The following is a 22,058-nucleotide window of genomic DNA, read 5'->3' as shown; positions in this document are numbered from 1 at the left end:
TATACTGGTTATCTCCAGGGCCGTCCCAAGAGAGGACGGCACCCGGGCCGAATATTTTCTGGCGCTCCCTTTCCATACCCCGAATGGTGGGGGATTTTTCGAAAAGTAACCAAAATTTTATTTCAATTATTACATGATTAAATATGTAATCTGAAATCTAATGTGTAAGATTTGAAAAACTATTTTTTAAAAAAGAATAGCACTAAAAAGTATTTTAAATGTTGTAAAAGCTTAGTTCACGGTCCCCTTCATATCTTAGCGCCCGGGGCGATTGCTCCGCTCGCCTCCCTCTTCGGACGGCCCTGGTTATCTCCAAATTTTTAATTTTGCCACTTGCATCCCTTTGCATCCCCACTTTCATCCCCATTTGTGGACGACCCCATACCGAAAAGCATATTCATTTTGTTTTAAGAAGAGAAGAATTCACATTCAGAGTAACAAAAAAAAAGTTCCTGTTTCTTCCTGACAAATTTCGCGTTCGCATAGTACTTTGTCGAGCAGCAGAAATGCATAAACTGCTTTACAGCCGAAGTACAACTGTGAAATATATCTCCCTCGTTTCCACCTTCTTTATTGCTAAGAAAACAATGACTCGGCTAATGCAATCCGCAGATAATAAGGCGCTTAAAAAAATCCGTTTGTAAACAATGGGCTTGCATGGAAACCGACGAAACTCGTTGATGGAAAATATCCGATATTTCCTTTCTTTTTTTTCCCCTCTTAATAGTAGCCACATTTTCTTTTTCTTGGCTTATTTTCTTTCTGAAAATTTTGACCAAATCAGTAGCTTTATTTTGACTCTTTATTAATACTGCTAAACAATAATTGGCTTTTTTTTTCTTTGAATGTAAAGCTAATATTTTGGTTAGATACACACATGGCCACATACAAATGATGGTCAAAATGCTGTCTTGGTTTTTTTTCTTCCGAATGTTGAACATGTGTTTGTGATTTTTTACAATTTCAGTAACGATAAAATTATTAATTTAACACGAATAAAAGTAGTGTTAAATTAATTTAGTAGTTCAGTGTATAGTGTGTTTACACACTAAAATTATTAATTTACCTGCGGTGTGTCGGTATGCATTTTACACAGCTGAACACATTTTAAAAGTATTCAATCATTTATTGTACATTGGTAACTGTTTTTGTTTATATTTTCGTAAAGGAAGTTCCCTCTTGATGAATTAATGGTAGTCGTCTGTTATTACCTCCCAGAAGAATAGAACTTACTTTTCATTTCCGTCAACACACAGTTTCCCATTTTGGAATCAACATCTTTACTAATAATAAAGCTCAAAGTCTCTCTGTCAGGATATCTGGATCTCTGTGACGCGCATAGCGCTTAGACCGTTGGGCCGATTTTCATGAAATTTAGCACAAAATTAGTTTGTAGCATAGGGGTGTGCACCTTGAAGCAATTTTTTAAAAATTCGGTTTTGTTCTTTTTCTATACCAATTTAAAGAAAATTTTTCCGAGCAAATTATCACAGCGTGGAATAGTAAATTACGAAATCATCATGACGAAGAATGTGAAAGCGAATGAACATAGCCAATTGGCGAGAAATTCATCATCCATTATTTGTAAATATACAGGTGAACCAAATGACCTTTTAATTTTCTGCTACGAACAAAGCCGTGCGGGTACCACTAGTACTTCAATATAAGTTTAATAGTTATTTTAAGGTATCCTACATTTATTTTCATCAAGCGCAGGTCCAGAAAGGGGCCATAGAGTCATGATCCCCCTCCCATTAACCAAATATAGTCAACCAAATATAGCCTAAAACTGAATTTTGGGGACTTTTGTTCATTGATTTGATATCTAAAACGATGTTTATAAACAATTTTAGTTAACGACCTTATATGAGGCATTGAGAAGCAAAGGGATGTTGTTGTTGTTGTTGTGTGCCAGTTAGTCTGGCAATTTGTGGTGCGCTGCTTCACTTTTCCAACTGTACTGTAGTTTGGTGTGAAGTCCAGCTTTACAGTACACACATTCCATAAGGACAGGTTTGTAGGGTAGGCAACCACTCACATCATAACAACCCATTCACACAAAGAAAGGAATAGGACAGGAGACCAGACAGTGTTGCATATTTTATGCAACTGCCCAAATTTTAATCAAATGCGTTTTAAATATTTTAATGATTTTAATCCATCTTTGAAAGACTTGCTAGGGGACCCACCCCATCGTAACTTGTACTTCTTCCTCCAGGAGATTGGATTCTCCTTTTTAATTTAGTGTTCGTTTCACCATTATGTGATACCGTCCTTTCCTTATTTTTCAAGATATTGTTTCATCCATTTTTTTCTTACATGTTTTTAACGTTTATATGTTTTTAAGGCTGTCCTTTTTTAATACTAGTACTTGAAGGTTCATGCTTTTTACTACAAAATATACTTACTTTTACTTTTTTGATTTATTCTTAAATGAAAAATAAATAATGTATAACAAAAAATCGTTTGGCGCAGTATAGCCCTCAAGGGCTCTTGAGCCATAAAAATCAAACCAACCAACCAGGACAGGAGAGAGAAAGTACGTCCACGCCCGATTTCGAACCCGGACCTTCCTGTCGCAGTCAAGGCAAGTGCTGACCACTAGACAAGGCAAGCGGCAGCAAAGGGATGTAAGTGCCAAAATTAAAAATTTGGAGATAACCAGTACAAATGGCAGGTGAACCTCTTCTTTGTCTTGGGGCAAAGGATAGTACTAGTAGACCTGGTTGGTTCTGTTATACACCAGGATTTAGAAAAACTTTCAATGAAACCCTACATAGGACCGCAGCTTTAAACGCATTTTTCTCACCAAACTTGAAAATGTCCGCTTACATCCCTTTGCTTCTCACTGCTTCATATTCTTCTCAAATTCGACTCAAATATGGGTCATTCCATGTTGAATCATCCAGGATGTTTTGAAAACGCCACCCATCATCTCCGATTTCATTCAAATTTGATGCATTTGTAGACTTTTTGTACTGATTATGAAAATATCAATTATATTGAGATTTAGGAAGGGGTTGAAAAGTTATCGGCCTTTAAACATATGCCAAGATGATTTTTCTGCCGCCATTTTGATTGCCACAAAGACGAGTATAAATGGCTGTAACTAACTCATTAACAAATTATCACAGAGCGTTAATTTGTTTTTGTATTTTGTTCAGCACGATGTAAACTTGAATGTAAATCCTGATTTAGCTCGTAGATTTAATGAAGAAAGTAGTGCCTAAATTTCAGCTAAGCCTAAAACAAATTTGGTATAAAAACGCAAATAACTCCCGCCGTAAATAAGTTAGAGCATTGAAACAAATTGCGTAGAACGCGGAGAATTCTACCCTTTCCAACGATGTGTCTACTTGAACATGTTAATATTATAATATTAACATGTTCAAGTAGTTTTTCCCCCCATATTTGAGAATTTATGTGAAATTTGGGCCTAAATTGGAATAAAAAAAGAACTACTCATCGATTTTTTTTCAAATCGGTCTGCAAACCTTTCCGAAGCTAAAAGAAAGATACTGTGAAAATTACGCGAAATCGGCCGGGTAGTTCTCGAGTTTTGCGTGTTCACACAAACAGACGCTTCTTGGAAACTTCATTTTATACTATGTAGAGATTAAATATACGGAAAGCGTAAAAGCCAGAATAAAGTTATGATCTATATATAAAAAAATAAAAATTTAAAAAAATTAATTTGAATTTTGATCTTTTGAATTCAAATTATGTTTTTCGCAATAACGTGTGTGTGTGTATGTAGGCATGTGTGTTTGTGTGTGGGGGGCATGTGTGTTTGTGTGTAGGGGGTCATGTGTATGTGCGTGTAGGCATATGTGATTGTGTCTGTGTGCAGGCATGAGTGTGATGAGTGTGTGGGTAGTTGTGTGTAAGTGTGTGTGTACGTGTAGATGTCTTTATGTATGCGTGTGTATGTGTTTGAGTGTGTGTATGTGTTTGTGTGTGTTAATGTGTTTGTGTATGTGTGTGTAGGTGTATGTATTTGTGTGTGCGTGTGTGTGTGTGTAGTTGTGTATGTATGCGTGTGTGTAGCATATGGATGCAACCTGGAGACGGCTTTCGCTATAGGAGCAGCATCGTGAGGAGCCGGTCGACGGTGGTGCTGCAGAGGGTGCTGGTGGGAAAATAAAATGAAAGCACGCCAAAACAGTCACGTGAGAAAAATAAGCAATCGTGATTGCTCAAAAAAACCTAAGTGAAATTGAGGATGGTGCAGAAAATAGAGATGTGTACTATATTTTGTTTTTGACATTTAGGGTGTTGAATATTTTTAATTTTTAAAAAAAAAGAAAGGAAAAACCTTTAAATGTACTGTTTAAAAAATTCCAATTACTCCCCACCCAATTTTCCCCATTGCTTGATCTTTATTTCAAACACAAAACGTGAAAATAAACTTTCGATTTTCAGTACGCAAAATACTCATGTAGAACAATTTATATTTATCAAAATCATCTCGAAATAGAACTAAATTCTTTTCTACAGATATCGTGATAAGAGAACGTTATGTCGTGAGCAGTAAATTCCATTAAGAAGTTTTTACATGGATTCATCAAAGGAAATTCGCCTGGAACTGTTCGATGCACGCCATTTTTTATCTTTAGCCGTGAGTTTTATATCGGGATGGAATTATTTCAGATATATATATATATATATATATATATATATATATATATATATATATATATATATATATATATATATATATATATATATATATATATATATATATATATATATATATATATATATATGATCTTTATTTCAAATGAGTATCTATATATATATATATATATAGATACTCATTTTTTTTTTCACTCAAAATATCTACTTTTAAATGGAGTCCGATTATGAAATATTGCTACTATCATATTAAAGTTTGTTAAACGAATAAAATAGTAATTACTTTCCTTTATATACACACCGCACTGCGTCTGAGTTTTGAGAAATGCTGACAAAAGTTAAATTTTTTGTGTTTCGTTTACAATTTTTCATTACGAAAAATTTAGTTTCGTATTTTTTCCCTTTCTTCAACATAGTAAGAATACAAATCATTTTCTTTTTTTTTATTTCCAATGACAGATTGTGAACAGTTACAACACATGAAACAAAAAAGAAAAGAGGAACAGAGAACAAAAAAATGCTGCAACAAAGTTCATAAATCCAAAAAAAAAAAAAATTCATTTTCTTTGATGTATCAATTTTGTAGAATAAAGTAATACAGTTCACAGCTATTGATGGAAACTTTGAACCGTGCGGGAATATTACACCACTTCATATTTTTTAGTACATTTGACTTCAAAAGTAATTGTAAAAGGCCCAATGTCACACTCTGATGGCAAGGTCGTAATATCAGTTTTCTACTCTTTTTATTTTACACTAGTGGTACCCGGCTTTGCCCGTAATAGAAAATTAAAAGGTCTTTTGGTTCGCCTGTATATTTACAAATAATGTATGGTGAACTTTCTCGCCAATTGGCTTATGTTACGACTCCACGTTATGATAATTTCGTAATTTACTCGTCCATCTTGTGATAATTTTGATCTTAAAATTGAAATAGAAAAGGAACCACATCGAATTTTCGAAAAATCGCTTCGAGGTGCCCACCCCCATGCTACGAACTAACTTTGTGCCGAAGTTCATGAAAATCGGCCTAACGGTCTAGGCGCTATGCGCGTCACAGAGATCCTGACAGACAGAGATCCGGACAGAGAGACTTTCAGTTTTATTATTAGTAAAGACTAGCTGCACCCAAACGGCTTCGCCTGTGCATGGCCAATCGCAGATAGCCATGACCTGTGGTAGAAAATTAAAAGGTTATTTGCTTTGCCTGTATATTTACAGTCAACTTCTATTATGCGTGTAGTAATTTCTTTTCCCAAGCTCTCTGCATATTTTTGGCAGATTTAAAAACTACAATATGACTACCAGCTGATAAAGACTCTTTAGAATGCTATTATGCTTATTTAATCGCAAGCTATATCGTCGCCTCAGAGCAACAGTAAGATACATGAAAATCACCGCCAGCTCAGTCAATTTCAGCCGAGGACTGCAGTTTCGTGCTCATTAGCACTCATCAGCCCGGCATAGGAGTAACTGAGCTGGAGGTGGAAAACCTCTAAAGGAAGCCTAGAGTGCAAAACAAATTGGTAGCTAATACAGAATTAGCATTGACCAGACGAGTGACTGAAACAATGGTTCGGTTCAACTCGAATATTGAAGGTAAGGCAGGTATATTCAGTAAGTTACCGCCCTAAAGCCAGGGCTAAGGCAGAAATGCCCCTGGCTTTATTGCGGTAACTTACTGAACAGTAAGATATCTAATCACAGAAATAACACTAAGATATCTGACTGTTGCTCTGAAGCGACGATATGCAATGCAATACTCAGAACCATAGACTAATAATAAGAGTAGACCGAGCTATGGCAACCCTTTTGCTGCTCATAAACCAAACCATGTGACTGGTGGATATCCTAGCAACAGCGGGCGTTCGTCGTAGCAGACGATCAACGCCAGCGCGAAATAAAATAAATAGAATTGATGGAACACGGAAGAATGATCTTTTATGGAGTCCGATTTGTAAATTTGTTATTCTAAGTTGTAAATATTTTGTTAATATAGTGAGTTTTTCGTTTAGATAGTATTGTGCATTTTCTTTAGTCAATTTCAATAACTCTCTAAGCAATAAAAGATGCAAGCGACCAAGAAGAATCAGCAAACGGTAAGATTTTTACCTACAGTTTCAATTTAAGATACCGATTAGTACATTTTTGCGTTAACGCAAAACGTTTACGCCATTTCGTTCACGCCAACGCTGACAGCTCCAAATGAAATAAAAGTTACCGAAAACTGATCAAAAACTATTACTAATGTCAAAATAATGCATAACTAAAAGAAAAACAGTTCAATCTCTGCACCTGGAAGTTTTTTTTTAATGAAAACACATTGTCTTAAAATACATGTCGAGTGCCAAACTATAGATATTGCTGCCATCTAGCAACCATGCTGCCAAAGTCTTCGCCAAGCCCTTCCACTAGTCACATGATACATCTATGAACCAATTTTCTTTATCAGCAAGAATGAGAAAGCTCGGTCTACTCTTATTATTAGTCTATGCTCAGAACAGTTGATCGATTCAAAGCAATGAAAAAAGCAAAAAAATACACGCAATCGCTCATATTCTGGACCTCAAAACCATTTCTCGTCTGAATGTTAAGATAGTACCGGGTAGTGAGGTTTAGAGGTCATTTTCTGGCCGGCAGGTATGATATTGAGGGTAAGTTTAGGGGGAGAGGGCAAACTAAACGTTCCAGGGACCAATCAGGGGTCGATGTCTTCATCAGTCACGCAGTTACTGCAAATTTCAACGTTCATTTCCTACCACCATTTTCTTTTTTTTTTTACCCGTCCCCTGTTTCTAAGGTCACATACCATCCCACAGATTTCGATGTCAAACAACTAATCGATAAAGCAGGGTGCAGCCCCCTCTGGCTGCACTCGTGTTTGAAATGATCTCCACTAACTTAAATAATATTCATTCGTACAAAAAGCTAGCATTTCGTTCCTTTTTTTTTCTTTAAAAATAAATATTTTTTAAGTTTGAAAACGCATTGAAGTCTAAATGCTCATTGTTTTTGTCTATAAAAAAATAAGTAACTATTGCAGTTTGAATCTGATATGTAAGGACCTTCAAGTTTTTAAAATGTTCTTAAAAAACTTGAAACTGTAACATTTTTTTTTATGTTAAGGAAAAAACAAGTGCATGGTGGAAAAAAAATTGATGACTTGAATAAAGGAAAGCCACCAAAACCTGTATTATTTGAAAAGTTTCAAAAACCCAGAATCCACAAATTTATATTTGCTAAAGTTCAGACTCGAAATTAATTTCTAAACTTTAGTAACAAAATTAACTTTATAATTTCTATTATTCCCTTTTGTTTTGGCAGCGAATAAAAACTTGTGCCATCCACCAACGACTGTGCAATTATAAGAAAAACTGATAAAAGTGCAGTCTAATTGAAGGGACTAAAAGCTTTTGGTGAATCAATAATTTACTTATTTATAAAATGTGTGTGTGTGCTCGCGCGCGCACACACACACACTACTGTAATATACAGGCAAAGCAAATAGCCTTTTTAATTTCCAACCACAGGTCAGGCTTATAGATAAGAATGTTTGAACAATTTGTACCATTAATTTATGTCTCTTACGTTTAATATACACATTCATAATCTTTACTAATAATAAAGCTGAAAGTCTCTTTGTCTGGATCTCTGTGACGTGCATAGCGCCTACACCGTTCGGTCGATTTGCATGAAATTTGCCACAAAGTTATTTCGTAGCATGGGGGTGTGCACTTTAAAGCGATTTTTTGAAAATTCGATTTTGTTCTTTTACTATTCCAATTTTAAGAAAATTTTTCGGAGCAAAATTATCATAAGATGGACGAGTAAATTACGAAATTATCATGACGTGGAATGGGAGAGCGAATGAATATAGCCAATTGGCGAGAAATTCATCATCCATTATTTGTAAATATACAGGCGAACCAACTGACATTTTAATTTTATACTACGGGCAAAGCCGGGCGGGTACCACCAGTTAAGTAAATAAAACTCAAATATTTATTTTTTACCTCAATTGTGAAATGTAATTTCTACATTTTTTTTGCTTAGCGTTAACAAAAATTTAACGAGAGTCGTAGGTTAAAAAAATTATCCAACGCATGCTATGAAGACTTAATTGCCCGTCTGCTTAGGATAAAAACTGAATTTTAATTTATTCTGTTAATAATTGGTTAAACTGATTAGATAATTTTCTACTCTACGCTGAACTTTACTAAAAATTGCGGAAAATAGCTATTCTTCCATTTAGAATGTTTTCCTGATTTAAAGTAAACCATAAGTGCGAATGTAATTTTCAGTTACTTTCCTTAAAATAACTTATTGCCATTTTTCAATGTTTTCACTTTAATTTGTTAACAACTAATTTATCTTTAATATTTTTAAATAAACATCAGTATTAAATAAACGTGATCAAAAAACATAAAAGAAAACAATTAAATTTATTTAAAATAAGATAAAGAAAGGAAGAAAAAGGAGAACAGAAAAAGAAAAAAAAAGAGTTTTTGCGTAAGCACTAGCAATTGAAACAATAAGCTGAAAACCAGTTCGATTTTCACTTTCAACGACAGAGTTTTCATCAACCTTTTGTTTTAAATTAGGTATAATATTAATCGTAACATTTTTTAATTTATTTTTTACTTTGATGATTTCTTTGACTCTGTATCGATGTACTTACATTTTGATCTGGTAATTAACTATCTTTCTCTTTTGCTTTTTCTCTTATCATTATACTTTGATTTTACGTAAAATGTTTAAATTTATGCTTTCAGTGTGCACTTAACTTTTTGTGTAAAATTTTTACGTGTGGAAAACTTTACGTTTGGGAGTTGTGTAAAAACTGCATTGAAAAAAAAATAATAATAATGTACGTTTATTTGTTAAAAAGAAAAAAAAAGTGTGGTCGTATCTACAATATTCTATTTTAAAAGTAAATATAATTGATCATAAGTTTTAGCATTAAATAGTAAGCTTTCATATATTTTTCTCCGTCAAACTAGAAGAGGTGTAATTTTGTTCAATACTTTTTATACAGTATTTACATGTCTTTACAGTTGACATAACTTTTGAGCGTTGTAAAACTCTTTAATTGATTCCATAAATATCATATATTCATTTAGTTATAGAGTTACTATATTATTATTATTATTATTATTCAATAATTAAGTTTTTCATTTTTCCGTTATTTATTTATGTGTTTTATTAATTAATTAATTAACCTATTATCATTAATATTACTATTATTATTTTGCTCCCTTTTTACAATTAACAATTTTAACTTCCGAAAACTTCTCCACACACTTTCTTACCGCTCTTTTATTTATTTGTTTTAAAAATTATAGCAAAAAGCAATAATTAAAAAGGAACTGATGTATAATGTTTCAAAAGAAAATTTTTATTTTGGATATCGTAAAGGTGCATTTTGAATTCTAATGCATTATACATATGTACTTCTTTATTTTTTTTTTAGCAGTTTATTTTGAGAATTGAATCAAAATCTACAGTGTTATTTTATCACTCTGAGAGTACTTACTTAACACCTTACACATTTCTAGGTTTAGTTTTTCATGGAAAAACGTACACAAATCTTAATTTATGCAATATTTGATTTTTGCAATTTTTATATTAAAGAGTATGTTTTAAAATTTTCTAAAAGTGAATTCGAAAAAAAAGCAAACAGAATCTGGAAAATGGGGCCGATTTAGCTTTGGATATATTCCGAACTTTTATTGAAGAGTTTAGACGCTGTTCTACCAACGACACAGCTATAATTTTTTCCTTATTACAGTAAACACTATTTAAAGCGAATTGGATTGCGACCAAAATTTCTCTCTTAAGTGCTCTACCGGGTTGCGTAGAATTTCAAGAAGCTTTTAAAATCCGTTGGTATTTCTAGAATGTTCGTAGTTCTTTATACAACTTAAAACAAGCAGGTCTGAGAACTAGCTATTTTGTTAGAACAGAAAAATGTTTTTTCGATGCCGACATTTTGTGCAGAGGACTCTACACGAGTAGCAAGTTGTCTTTCAGTAGTGCCAAATATAATTCAAACATCGTGTATTTATAAAGATAAGCACTGATCTAGAGTGGGGGCCACGGAGGTCATCAAAAAGCATAAAAGAAAATAATTGAATTTATTTAAAAAGAAGATAAAGATAGAAAGAAAAAGGAGAACAGCAAAAAGAAAAAAAAGAAAAGATTTCTTGCGTAAACCACCAGCAATTAAAACAGTAAGCTGAAAACCAGTTAGATTTTCACTTTCAACGAGAGAGTTTTTCATCAACCTTTTGTTTTAAATTAGGTTTAGTATTAATCTGAAAATTTTTTGATTTATTTTTTAACTTGATGGTTTCTTTAACTCTGTATCGATGTAATTACATTTTGATCTGATAATTATGTATTTTTCTCTTTAGCTTTTTCTCTTATCATTATATTTTGATTTTATGTAAAATGTTTAAATTTATGTTTTTAATGTGCTTTATGTAACTTTATGTGTAAAATTTTTACCTGTGGAAAACTTTACGTTTGGGAGTTGTGTAAAGACTGCATTGAAAAAAAAAAACATAATAGTGTACGTTTATATGTTGAAAAAAAAAAGCGAGACCGTATCTACAATATTCAATTTTAAAGATAATTATATTCAATCTTAAGTTTTAGTATTAAATAGTAAGCTTACATATATTTTTCTCGACAAACTGGAAGAGATGCAATTTTGTTCAATATGCTTTTATACAGTATTAACATGTCTTTACAGTTGACATAATATTTGAGCATTGTAAAATTCTTTGATTGATAACATAAATATTATATATTCATTTATTATAGAGTTACTATTATATTATTATTATCATTCAATGGGGAAGTTTTGCATTATTCGTATTTATTTATGTGCTTTAATTAATTACTTAATTAATCTATTATCATTACTATTACTACCCCCTTGGTTCCGCTATCAAGATAGCCAAAACTGGTTTTGGGAACTTATAATGTGAAAAAAATCGCTCAGACCCACTACGTGCCAAACTTATGACACTACCAACTTATGACACTATCAAAACTTACGACACTCTTTTCAATAACGAGCCTCCTTCAATATCAGAAGCTGTATTCAACCCTTGATTAGGAGGACGGAACGCCCACCCCCCTAATCAAGGTGGCTATATTTTTACAACTCTAAAACATTTCTCTTTCCACACAAATAATTGTTTAAAAAATTACTATTCTTAATCAATGAAATAATTACCCATCGTTATCAGCAACCGTTGCCAACAAGTTTGCAATAGCCAATAAATATGGGATAGCTCGTGACTATCTTTCTCATATACAAGGGATGGGATCATCTATATGGGAATTGGTATGCAGAATAAATAGACGATCTCTATTTTAGAGTCAAACAATACTTGGTTACTTGTTAGATGACATTTATAAATCTGTTTTCTGCAAAAACAATCTTTCTTCATGCATTTTAGAAAAGTTCGTGAAATCTTGGTTTGTCATTAAAAAAAATATATAAAAAATAATAATAATAATAAATAAAAAGTGAAAAAGAGAAAAAAAATGTTACGTTAAAAAGTGTTGTAGAATGAAGCAGACCAATTTGGATGAGATTTTTGATACATAAGAACTGTAAATGTTTCAATATGTCACTGTTCTGTGTACTATAGTAAATTATCAAATGGTTACAGTACGATTGAAGCGAGGTCTCAAAAAGTCCTCCAGGGGGGAAGCTAATGTTTCATGCGAAAAATCAAAGTTCAACCAATGATGTAAAAAAGGAAGGCAAAAAAGTTTTTACTTCATGTGTATTTTAGAACATGAAAGTTTTTTTTTTTTTTTTTTTTTTGTTTAGAGATTTCAAATTAATTTAAATTTGTTGTTGATTGAACTCGATTCTTGTGCATTTTTTTTTCGAATTTTCCAGAAAAATATTTACTCCCTCCCCGCTTCAGAAATTAGATAAAGGGAAAGTTTAAATCTATGATGACATAAAGTCGCGTCATATACATTTTATAACAGAATATAAAATGTATATTACATTCTCGCCTAGACTTTATGATTATTAAAAGCTTTATAGAAATTATAATGGTGGTGCAACGTTTTGTGAACATGTTCATTCTATATAGTAGTAAAATGTCTCTCACACAGCATGAATTTATATGAAAATGAATGACAAAATTGAATAAGAACATGCAGCATAATCAAGTTAAACAGCAGTTTGAACATAAATGAATCAGCAAGAAAACGCCGAGTATCAACTAAAAACGGATTGCTTTGTCATTACGGGCAGAAAAGAAGAAATTCACTTTTGCTATTCTTAAAAGCCTTTACCTTTTTTCTCGTACATGTGATTTCATGTTACAGGATGACGAACTGAGTTTTCATCTAGATACTAGAGCAGCAAAATTTTTCTCCCGGAGAAGTGTGTTTGGTGAGAACAAGCCAGAATTTTCTTCTCGGCGGGGGGGGGGGGGGGAGGAGTTCTAAAAGCTATCCTTACTTGCATATATGTTATCATATGGGGATTGGTAATATGATTTGATACCAAAAGTGCCTTAAGAGTATAAGGTAGTATAATCTTTACTAATAATAAAGCTGAAAGTCTCTCTGTCTGGATATCTCTCTGTCCGGATCTCTCTCTATCTGTCAGGATCTCTGTGACGCGCATAGCGCCTAGACCGTTCGGCCGATTTTCATGAAATTTGGCACAGAATTAGTTTGTAGCATAGAATGTGCACCTCGAAGCAATTTTTCGAAAATTCGATTTTGTTCCTTTTCTATTCCAATTTTAAAAACATTTTCCCGAGCATAATTATCATAAGATGGATGAGTAAATTACGGAATTATCATAACGTGGAACCGTAACTTGGGCACAAGCCAATTGGCGAGAAATTCATCATACATTATTTGTAAATATACAGGCGAACAGAAAGACCTTTTAATTTTCTACTACGGGCAAAGCCGTGCGAGTGCCACTAGTAAGAAATAACAGCGTCAAAAAGCACAAATTGCAGATTACTGCAGACACGTGTTTCGGCGTTACAAGGAACGTTTTTTTCAATGCAAAAGAAACGAGCTTATGGATGAAAAGACATCCGACATAAGCCTTCTTTTGTCGCCGCCGAAACACGTGTCTGTAGTAATCTACAGTATGCTTTTTCACGGTGTTATTTCTTATTTCACTTTTTCTCACAGAGGTATTTGATTAACTTATGATGTAGTACATCCCCCTTTTTTTTGCCTCTGCATCCAGATAATCAAAAGAAACAATCTTACATCCAAATTCTTATAAAGCAGTGATGCCCAACCTTTTTACTCGAGGGCCGCACCTGATACACTGTAAAAAAAATCTGTAAAATTTACGGAAAAAACTGTCAGCCAGGACGCCAGTTTTCTTCCGTTTATTTTACAGAAATCTTCCGTATTTTTATTATTTATTCAAGCTGATTTATTATTTTATGAAGATTAAAAAATGAAACTATACTTTCATAAATACATTTCAATATTTACTATACTACTACGAAATGCATGTATACAAAGGTAAATTTCCGAATATGCCTCTGTAACAGATGACAAAAAAACATAATAATAAAATATTGATTAGGATGCAATGAAATGGAAGTTGCAAACGATTTAAGACTTACTCGCTTTAAATAAATATAAGATCAAAAAACTCGAGCACGAGAACCAAAATCCAATCAGGCGGGCGAAATTTCGAAGAAAAACAAAGTACGCGGTGAGGCGATGGTAACAGTTAACGCTTATAACCGGTTACAGATTCAAAAAAACAGAGAAATCCTGTATTTTATTACGAACAGTTTTTTTTCTGTAAAAAATACGGATTTCTTCAAAATTTACAGTTTTTTTTACAGTGTACTAAGATAAATCTCGTGGGCCTGAACACATAACATTAAAATAATCTTGTTCATAGAAAACATAGGAAAACGCGGAAAAGGAAAAAAAAAAAGAAAACTTTTTATAATTACTAGATGCTCATTTTATTGATACATAGTTTCCCACTGAGTTTTGCAAACCATTTTCTAACTATTTGAAGTCAAATTTGCAACAATCATTGTTAAAATCGAATGAAAACCATCTGTTATTTTAAAAGGTTCAAAAATATATTTTTTAATTCGTAACAGTGGACGTAACAACGGGCCAGTCTTCCCTACGGGAAAAATAATATGTAATCACACATTTCATCTATTCTTGCAATTTCACAGCATGAAGTTTGACAATCTGAACGCTTTTTATTTCGAGCTCTACCTCTCCCCTTTTCCAGAATGGAGAAAGAGTAAACGGAAGTTAATATGAACATTTCAATTAAAAAAAAAATAATAAAAAGCACGGAAAAAGAAAGAAACAGAGGGAGAAGAGCGCTCATTCATCGCAATGAATAATTACGATGTCTGTAGGTGATTGCAAATCATCTGTAAAACACGATGACACGTCTCTAAACTGATAAACCGAAACTATGACGTAAAGCACAGAGTGTCCAGACACGTCTCTACGCAATAACTTGACTAGGGTAATATGGTTTTAAATTTATATTTTTTGTTCCTTTTCCTCAGGAGAATATTTCCAAAACTGTTCAATTATCAGTTTTACGGAAGGGTACAAATTACTGCAAAACCACTCATTTTCGCAAGCCCTTCCTAACCGTGAAAATGTAAATCTAGCGATATATATATATATATATATATATATAATATATATATATATATATATATATATATATATATATATATATATATATATACTGTTAAAAAAAATGTATTCAAAGATGAAACTCTGAATGTATTCATTTTTTTTTTGAATACAATTGATTCAAAAATGAGTAAATGTGGCATCAAATACAAACATACGAGAAATACGAGTCATGAAATGAGTACATGTGTTTCTCAAAATTGAACCTTATTGATTCGGAGCTATATTGAGTAATGAAAGTATTCAAAAATGAGTAAATTTTCATTATTTTTGAATACCCATTTTAATTTTATATGAACAGAACTGAAAATTAAAGCAAATATATATATATATATATATATATATATATATATATATATATATATATATATATATATATATATATATATATATATATATAAATATATATATATATATATATGTGTATATGTATATATATATATATATATATATATATATATATATATATATATATATATATATTATATATATATATATATATATATATATATATATATATATATATATATATATATATATATGTATATATATATATATATATATATATATATATATATACATATACACATATATATATATATATATATTTATATATATATATATATAATATATATATATTATATATATATATATATATATATATATATATATATATAATATATATATATATATATATATATATATATTATATATATATATTTGCTTTAATTTTCAGTTCTGTTCATATAAAATTCGCGAAATCACCGATGTCTTCCTTTTCACGAAAGTTACAGCTCACGAAAATAAGTGCTTTTACAGTATTGTCTGATTTTTGATACTCTTTCTTTTGGCTATTTTTAGTGAAAACTGGCTTCGATCTTCCAAACAAGACAAAAATGAAATATTAGCACTATCCTTTGGCAGCATTTTAATTGCAGACGAGTTTTCTCAAATGGATTTTTTTTTCGTTTAGAAATAATTTCAAAATACAACTTTTACGATCGAAAAGATAATTTCATCAATTTTCGAAATAATGTGATTTATCAATTATTCAGCATTTTTTTTTTTCCGTTTCAAATTTTATAAATTTTAGTTCGGTTGCTTGGTTGGCAATGATTCAGATTTGACTGAATTGTTCGCACTAACTTGTAAAGACATTCCATGAGTTAAAAAGTACTGCGCTTGCAGACGAAAATCAAATACTTTAAGTGACGATGAAAAGGTTAAAGCTTAGTTAAAGAAGCTTTACTGCAATGCATGTATGCAATAAGGAATCGATCATCATTTGAAACTAGAAAATCGCCCGTCAAGGCATGACAGGTGAAAATTGCTTCTACATTTGAACGAAGCCATTGCCTGTTTGGTGATATTTTGATAGTTGAAATTTCAACCCTCACTCCAATGGATTAACCCTAAACTCCAGTAGATAGGCTTCATTGTTGACGACTTTTTTCGTTTCTTAATTCCCCTGAAATGAGTCTTACCGTAAAACAGTTAAGTTACCGGATCGAGTTCAGCCTTGTAACGATAAAGCCTTTCCCTGCATGTTAAACATTACCGAAGCATATTATCAAATTATCATGTCGTGGTGCGAGTTTCATTGTTGAAACTCGCGGGTTACTTGATCACTAGCTATTATTTAAATGAGGATGTAATCGCATATTAGACCTAGAAGAAACGCAATTCTGTGTAATAAAATATCTCTGTAGCGTTTCAGCTTGCTTATCATGAACGAAAATATTCCTCAAAGTTGCACCGGGGGTCTCCAAATATTGTGTGGGGGGGGGTCATAGCGCAGAGTGTGCCATTGACATTTTCAGCGTTGTTGTTTAGGGGTATTTCTCTCTCTTTTGGGGGTGGTGGGTAGAGCAGGGTCTTCGTGGCATTTGGGGGGGGAGGGGGTGAACTGGGATGTGTGCCTCTGGTGAAACTGTGTGAAACTGCAGTCGAAATATTTTTTTTTTTTTATATGTACAGTAGAACCTCTCAATAAGGGACACTTAGGGGACCGGACAACTTGTTCGGAGGTAGATGAATTTATGCATACTGTGTAAACTCGGTTTGGTTTAATAACAGTAAACTAATAACAATTAAGATTAATTATTGAAAATGTTTCATATAATATGCATTTAATAAAATTCAGAATCATTCAAACTGGAAAAAAAAATATTGAAATTTTGTCATAAACATTAAGTTTTGTAACTGATTTTCATTAATTACAATATTGAATTAATGTGTTACATTGATTTGTTTAATGTCATGTAATATACGATGCAAAAAACAGTAATCATATTTCAAGTTTTCTATACAAAGTTTGTCATGAGTAGCACTCTCTGTTGGGGCTTAAGCCATTTGAAAAAACTGGTAAGAAGATGGAAAAGCATGAATGTAGGCCTCAGCAAGAATTCAAGATTACTTATTTTTTTTTTTTTTTTTGCCTGTAAATGTAAAGACAAACTTTTACCTGTCAATTTTTGGAGAAAAAAAAACAAACCTTGATTTCCTATAACTCGACGTTTGCAATGCATTTGTACATATTTTTTAATAATTTTTCTATGTGACTGTCCCTTAAATAGTGTGTCCCTTAATGAGAGGCAAATGCATGGATGTCCCTATTCAAAGGGACTGGGACCAGAAAAAGTGTCCCTTAAATAGAGGTGTCCCTTATTCAGAGGTGTCCCTTAAAGGAGGTATTACTGTATATATTTTTAAAGTCCCTTTTACTTCCCTTTTTTTTCTTTTCTCCAGTTTTATTTTTAACTTCTATTTTACTGCTGGATGCATGTTTCTTTCTGTGAAATTGAAAAATCTGATAATAGTTACGAAATGTTTATATTTAGTAATGTATGATTTGATTTTCCCTAATTTTTTGAATTTATACTTAAAATAAACTATTGTTTAACAAAATAATAAACTTGAAAATCTGGATCCGAGTTTAAAATTTTAAGCCCATAAAAATATGACAGTTTAATGCTACGAATGAAGAGCATAAAAAAAAAAAAAAAAAAAAAAAAAAAAAATCCACAGACGGTCAAAAATTGTAAAAACTTAGGAGCTAGGAAAAACGTTACTGCACTAGGCAAATTACTTATTGGGTTTAAAAGAAAATTCAGGGTAACACGGATTCTGATAGATTCTTATTCTAAATTTAGTCGCTAAAGCATTTTTCTTAGTCGCCAAGGATTTGTTGTTCACTAATCTGATAATGTATATTTGGTAACTCCGCTGTTTCGCTAACACGAAATTTCCTTCCCCCGCCTGTTTTTCTCTTTCAACCATCTTACCTTTTGAGTTTTTGTCATTGTTTTTTCAATGAGAGGGGGAAGGAAATTTTAATACGGCGAAACGGGGAGTAAACAATATATTTGTCATTTTCTTTCATCTCCGTTCAGTAATAACAGTCAAATAATCTAATTAGAAAAAGAAAATACATAAAATACAGTGGTGGTAGAAAAATTGCATCACCTGCGCCGCAAAAGAGAGGAATATCATCCCGACTGCATTCAACACACAGTCAAGCATCCCGTATCCCAGATGAGTTGGGAATGTATTTCTGATCAAGGAGTTGGTGGGCTTCACTTTGTGCAAGGAACGGTAAACGCTCAGGTGTATATTGGCACTTTGGAGGAGAAATTTCTTCCTATACTATCCGGGATCACTTTACTTCAGTTCCAAACGCCATTTTCCAGGATGATTCTGCTGCGTACCATAAGGGAAAAACGATAAGTAACAACTCAAAAACCTTTATCCTGCCATTCGACTTAAATTGACATGAGATTAAGTAATTTTTTTCTCTAAACTCACACGCAGGTTCAGAAATGGAAAAATGAGTATGGGGTCAGCAGTTTCCCTTGGCCCGGAAACAGCCCCGATCTACGCAAACAATGATCGGATTCCTGCTGTTAAATGTTTATTTCATAAGTTTTGCAGAATTTCACATACATTCATCGTTAATCGGTCGACCAAAACTTCTCACATAATCCCATTGTTGTGAAAATGCATTTTTCAACACATAAGGGTGATGCATTATTATTTTTTTTTTACCAGCACTATAAGGTAAGACACACTAATGTCTAAGCTGCGATAGAACTATCGCAGTACTACCATAAATCTATGTCTGAGCTAGATTATTACAAAGCCCTTTAATGATTGTAAATATTTAAATACAATTTTAAAATACACAATTTGTAAATTGCTAAGAATTTTTAAATTAAGATGTAAATAAATATCTAAATAAATTTCACATACATTCATCGTTCATCGGTCGACCAAAACTTCTCACATAATAACATTGGTGTGAAAATGCGAGGGTGATGCAATTTTTTTATCAGCACTGTAAAATAAAAATAATTTTTTTTTTTAAATTAAATGTTTTTTTTTTATTTAGGGGGAGAGTTTTTGCATCATAAACCATTCACATTACACATTTATAGCTAAGTAACTGGTGGAATTTTCTGTTTGTAAACATTCCCTCCTTACCTTATGAAAGCAGCAACAATTTTTTTATCAGCACTGTAAAATAAAAATGAATAAAAAATTTATTTATTTTTTAAAAATTATTATTATTATTTTTTTTTTTAATTCGGGGGGAGAGTTTTTGCATCATAAACCATTCACATTACACATTTATAGCTAAGTAACTGGTGGAATTTTCTGTTTGTAAACATTCCCTCCTTACCTTATGAAAGCAGCAACAATTTTTTTATCAGCACTGTAAAATAAAAATGAATAAAAAATTTATTTATTTTTTAAAAATTATTATTATTATTATTTTTTTTTAATTCGGGGGGAGAGTTTTTGCATCATAAACCATTCACATTACACATTTATAGCTAAGTAACTGGTGGAATTTTCTGTTTGTAAACATTCCCTCCTTACCTTATGAAAGCAGCAACAATTTTTTAATCAGCACTAAAATAAAAATGAATAAAAAATTTATTTATTTTTTTTAAATTAAATGATGTTTTTTTTTTTTAATTCGGGGGGAGAGTTTTTGCATCAGAAACCATTCACATTACACATTTATAGCTAAGTAACTGGTGGAATTTTCTGTTTGTAAACATCCCTCCTTACCTTATAAAAGCAGCAACAATTTTTTTATCAGCACTGTAAAATAAAAATGAATAATTTTTTTTTTTAATTAAATGATGTTTTTTTTTTTTTTTAATTCAAGGGGAGAGTTTTTGCATCAGAAACCATTCACATTACACATTTATAGCTAAGTAACTGGTGGAATTTTCTGTTTGTAAACATTCCCTCCTTACCTTATGAAAGCAGCAACAATCGTTTCTCGTATATCACAGTCCTTGAGGCTCTTTCAGCAAGGGCGTCTGCTGGTTGGAAGAGGAAGGAGTATGTCAGATGCGATAGCACACCACACACACTTTGGAATAATTGGAATTTCGTTCTGTCAGTGCTCGCACCGTCCCTTCCTTTCTCTGCACGAGCCCCTTTTGCAGCAGACGATCTTCTGTGTCTGCACCGGTTCCCATGAAAGTGAGATCAGCAGGATCGGGGGAGGATTTTCTGACCTGATTCTCCTTTTGCTGCAGAGAGCTGAATAATTGAGGAGAGGCCGCTCTCCTTCCCGGCGTGCACCTCTCGCCGGCGGAGGAGCCAATGGGGAGAAAGCAGCTTTCGAGGGGGAGACGAGGCTCATTCACAAGCATCGCTGGAAGTTGTTTTTTCCTGGAGGTGCTCATATTTGTTGCATGTTGGTTTGTGAATTAATGATGAGGGCTTGAAATGGTTATTAACGAAGGAAGATTTATTTCTACGACCGATTCTGGTAAATCAACACTTTGCAGGATGGAGAACATATTTATCGAGGAATTCTTTTGAGGAAGATCTTTGGGCGATTTCTTGACAAGAAATGTTTCATATGGCAAGTTGGAACGAAATTCATATAAATCAGGCTATTCATAAAGCAAGGTTGTTTTACAATCTCAAAGATAAATATGATAAAAATGACCCTGATAAAAATGTTACTCATAAAAACACTTTTATAAGCAAAATATTAAATTTCAAGAGTAAAAAAAAAGAAAATATTAATTTGAATTTTCGGCATCTTGAATTCAAATATTGTTTTTCGCAATCACGAGCGTGTGTGTATGTATGCGCGTGTGTGTTTGTGTATGCACATGTGTGTGAATGCGTGTGTGTGTGAGTGTATGTATGCATGTGTGTGAGTGTTGTGTATGCAGTGTCGTGCGTGTACGCGTTCGTGTGTGTGTGTATGTAGGCATGTGTGTTTGTGTCTGTATGCAGGCATGAGTGTGTGTAGGTGTGTGTGTGTGTGTAGGTGTGTGTATGTATGCGTGTGTGTGTAGGATATGGACGCAACCTGGACATGGTTTTCGAAAGAGGAGCAGCATCGTAAGGAGGCCGGTCGACGGTGATGCTGCAGAGGGTGCTGGCGGGAAAAAAAAATCAGCGTAACGCCAAAAACAGTCAAATGAGAACAATAAGCAATCGTGATTGCTCAAAAATTCTTTTTAAAAAAATTAAACTTCTCAGAAACTTCAAAAATTTAAATGTTCAGAAAATTCAAAAAATCTAAAAGCTTAGAAGCAGATTACAAGAAGACCATGATTAGAAGCTATCTGGCTCTTCAGTATAAATTACAAACGTCACTCCTTTGTTGTAATTTTTAGTTTAGTCCGTGACGTTATAATTAAGTGGGATCGATTTATTTTGACACGTACAGCTTTGAAGAAGAA

The 22,058-nt window shown here is 32.6% G+C and overlaps 1 protein-coding gene across 1 annotated transcript in view; it reads right to left on the bottom strand.

Annotated features, from left to right (window-relative positions):
• LOC129234236 (elongation of very long chain fatty acids protein 1-like) overlaps positions 1-20,658 on the bottom strand; it is a 92,326-nt gene extending 71,668 nt beyond the window's left edge. The window contains exon 1 of the mRNA XM_054868176.1: positions 20,604-20,658. The gene's annotated coding sequence lies outside the window, so the exon portion shown is untranslated. The remainder of the gene's footprint in view (positions 1-20,603) is intronic.
• Between the last annotated feature and the right edge of the window lie 1,400 nt (positions 20,659-22,058).

The sequence above is a fragment of the Uloborus diversus genome, chromosome 1 (assembly GCF_026930045.1).
Source record: "Uloborus diversus isolate 005 chromosome 1, Udiv.v.3.1, whole genome shotgun sequence".
NCBI lineage: Eukaryota > Metazoa > Arthropoda > Arachnida > Araneae > Uloboridae > Uloborus > Uloborus diversus.
This window is presented reverse-complemented; position numbering and strand designations above follow the sequence as displayed.